Genomic DNA, 4,283 nt, shown 5'->3' on the forward strand with positions numbered 1-4,283 from the left:
CAGGGCTTCACATTAACGCTGTGGGTTTGTTCTGATGCACATATCCCAGGCATGACGTTACACTGGAACAGCCTCAAGAAAATCTTCCTTATGCTAAATTAGCCAAACTCCTCCTTTCTATTATTCTCACACTATCCCGGAGTATGGATTGCTTTAACTGGCTTAGGTTTTAAGCATTTTTAGAAATGAATATATGGGACTTAAGTTGAATTTAAGATTTTTTTTTTAGTCCTGGAAGTGAATACAGAGTGTGTGCTAGTTGCACCCTTATCCACTCATTCCCCTTTATTCTTTTTTTTTTTTTTGGGGGGGGGCCTGGGGATTGAACTCAAGTCCTTGCACTTGCCAGGCAGCACTTATTCTACTGAGCCATCTCCCCAGCCTCTCCCCTTTACTCTTTACTGTGATGTACAGTCTCACTATACTTCAAAACATGGACTGGAACTTGCACCCCTCTTGCCTCAGCCTGCAGAGTGTAGGACCAACAGAACTGGCAAGGAGAACTTTATGTGTATATGATTCAGTGCATTAGAAGATATTGTGTCGATAAACATTTTATTTGAATATTTTGCTCATTAGTGAGAAAGAAAGCATCTCTACTTGTTCTATACTTGTTAGGTTATTAATTTAATACAATTTTACTCTCCAGGTTTCTTCACTAAAACAATTCCACTGACTATCAGTGTGATTTTGCTTTTCCAGGCAATTGTTCTCAAGAAGACAGAAATTGCACAGAGCACATTGTAGAAATTGTTTCAGGATCTTTCTTAGAAACTCAGCTAAATATCCATTCAAGCTGGGATTGGTGGTATATGCCTGCAATCAAAGCACTTGGGAAGACTGAGGCAGAAAGATCCCCTTGAGTTCAAGGCCAACCTGGATTACATAGTTGAGACTTTGTCTCAAAAAAGAAAATATACATCTGAGTATTTACATATTTTAGTAGATATCAACTCTCAAGTATTTGCTCTCCAAGCTTTTGAAAGTTTTAAATTCTGTGATCAAAAAGTTTGATTCTTTATATATTAATCTAGTCTCGCATTTGTAGCGCTGGATATAGAACTCTGAGCTGCTTTACCACTGATCTACATCTCAAGATTTTGTTTTATTCTTTGAAGGCGTGTTGCTCAGTTGCCTGAGCAGCCTCAAACACGGTTCTCTTGCCTGAGACTGCAAGTGTGAGTACATACAAGCACTACCGTGCTCAGCTAAGCTCTGAATTATCATGCTCATAACTCAATTCTAATCAAGTTTTATGTTTTGTGACCTCTTTAACCAGTCCCCAAACATTCGAATGTGTTCCAACGATGTGAAGACTTTGTCAAAGTAGTTCTCTTCTTTACTGACTCACATTTAAAGCTCAGCTTTGATTTGGCAGTGCATGTTGTTATATTTCTGAAAAGTCAATGTTTACCCAAGTTTGTTACTTGCATTTTCTACTACATATGTATGAAGTATATCTAAAGATGCACAAAATCACTTTGCCACATATAATTCTTAGAGAAGGTTTAGTACAGTGCTTCTGATATTTATATATCCAGTTCATGTTTGTAAATTATTTTAACATTTTTGTGTAATAGTTTTATTTAAGCATTGGACTTTAAGGATCACAAGAGACAATATTTTATTATTCCTTTATCTTTGTATTAAAACTGCGAAAACTAAGGTCTAGAGAATATTCCTGTCCTTCAAAGTTACAAAGTAAGTAAAGAAAATCATGGGGACTGGAACCCAGGTGTGTGGGCCACTGCATCTGCTGTGGTCTCCCTCAAGCAGGTGGTAGGGATTACTTTCCACCTGTGAAATTAGTCACCCATGAAATTACTTTGTTTAAAACCCTGAAGCCTCAGGAACATTAATTTATTTGTTGCACGCACAAATAAAATTTAAGAATTCCCACTTAAAAATTCAAACATCTGATCCAAGAATGTCATGTCATTTTTGACAGTGTTTGTAGTCAGGGACATGACGTGTGCGCTAACTGATTTCATCTCTCCAATAGCTATTTCAAAATAAGAGTAATAAATCGATACATTTTGTCCACTTCATTTCCAACTTGAGGGAGTTGTGTTGTTTTTGGTTTCCACTTAATTGAAAACACATTGCAAAGCGGTGTCACCCTTAATCAAGCTTCACTGTATATCATTTGTTCACATTAGGTCACGTGGTGTAATTTTTTACTGCAGTTAATTCCTTGGCAAATAATCATTTCTGGCTAAAAGGACAGCAATCCTGTTAGGAAACAACACAAAACACATCAATTATGAATGACAACACTGATGCCTGCTACATTTTATGAAATTTTACAATGATTAATTTTCGGTAAGTGTTAAAGAGAAGAAAAACTGAATCCAAACCATCATAATATTAACTTAAAAGTACTGTAACCAACAAAATACTGCTTTGTCCCTCACAAGAGAAGCTAGGATGTTGGATGTCTACTGGGTACGCCATCTGTACCAGGGACATGTAGAATTAAAAACATGAATATGGACTGTAGACTTTTCAAAACTGTTCAGTCAAGAATATTTCTCCTAGGGGCCGGGGAGATGGCTCAGTGGAATAAGTGCTTCCCTGGCAAGCACAAGGGCCTGAGTTCAATCCCTAGTTCCACCAAAAAAAAAAAAAGACTATTTCTCCTAAAAGGGCTGGCCAAATAGCTCAGCAGATTAAAAACACCTGGAAGCAGGCACAGGGGCCAAAGATTCTATCCCCGGGCCTGCCGTGCTGGCCCAGACCCTGGGGACCGCTGAAAAGGCAATTGAGATTGGGCGTGGTGGTATGCCTGTAATCCCAGCTCTTGGGAGGCTGTAAACAGGAGGATTACTACAAGTCCTCTCTAGTAGTGAGATCCTGAACATCCTGTAGACCCTTTCCTAAAAATAAAAAAAAGAATATTTCTCCTTTGTTTTAATTTCTTAAATATGTAGTTATACAAAAACATTATACAGAACTTGATATCTGTAAGACAAGAAAATAGACCGGCCCAAGGACTCTCAAAGAAATAAATTAATTCATAAAGTTAATTGAAAATAATTCATAATGATAAATGGAAGTCTAAGGAAATAGGGTCATCTGCATTACCCATTAAGGGTACAACTTGAAACTGTACATATATGGCAAGAGATAAAATGATATAGTGTTGAGAAAGTGTTTGGCAAAGTAAAATGTCTTTTATTATTATTGATTAATTAAAAGACACAGCTAGTGCTTAATATTTGGCCAATTTTGCCTGCTTATGCCTGGCAATCTTCAACTACTTTGAAGGCAACAATATGAATTATAACAACAATTACTGAAGACCACTCTGGTTATCTTAAACAAAACCATAAACTACCAAAACATCCACAGCCTATCACAGGAAGAGTCGCTGCCTAAAGGACCAAGCTTAGGAAAAAATGGGTGACAAATAGTCCTGGAAGGACAAGAAACAGAAATCATGTAATTTCCTTGTGAATGACACATACCATGTATGTAATCCTGCATACACCCCCAAACATGCCTGAATACATGTGTGTAAAAATGCATTCCATTGAGGAGCACAAAGCAGCAGAGTCTCCTGGGCTTGGTAATTCTTTGTTCAGGAAGAACACCTTGCTTACTGCACAACGCTCAGCAGGCTCCCTCACCCCCACCCAGCAGGAGAATTATCAGTCCCCACGCAGTTGTGACAAGTCAGGTTTCTGGACATTTCCAAATGTCCTCAGGGGAGTAATGTTTAGATATGCTGATTCATGTAATGTGAAAGGAGTACATCGGCTTTTGAAAATTCTCCCCGAAAATGTGAAGCTTGTTTCACTCCAACTACACAGAAATTCAAGGCTATATGATCTGTTAATTTTGAGAAACAGCTCAGTAAAAGAATACCTTTCAGAAAATAATTCCCTTGAAACAAGCAAATAAAAATTAAGAACTGGGGGCCAAATGCAGTGATTTTGAACAGATTTTTATCCCCAAACTTTTTTTCCCCTCATTTCTTTTTCTGTAAGTTATTTGTAGAAAAGATTCAGATTTAAAAGCAAATCACAAGCATGAATAATTTGAGCCACTTTGACTTGAAAGATGGCCAAATCTAAAAGATTTATAGTGAGGAAAGTCAGAAGAATAGTAATTCTGAAGTCTATATCATGTACAGAATTTTAATACAACTTAGCACTGCATCCTATCAAATAAATGAATATTTCCATTCTGTTCTAAAATGGATACTCCATACAGAGAGCATCATACAATACTGAGAGAGGCTGGATTTTAAAAAAGGGTGGTTTGTCCCTTAGTTATTTTCC

Source organism: Octodon degus, unplaced genomic scaffold (assembly GCF_000260255.1).
Source record: "Octodon degus isolate 3935 unplaced genomic scaffold, OctDeg1.0 scaffold00162, whole genome shotgun sequence".
Lineage (NCBI taxonomy): Eukaryota > Metazoa > Chordata > Mammalia > Rodentia > Octodontidae > Octodon > Octodon degus.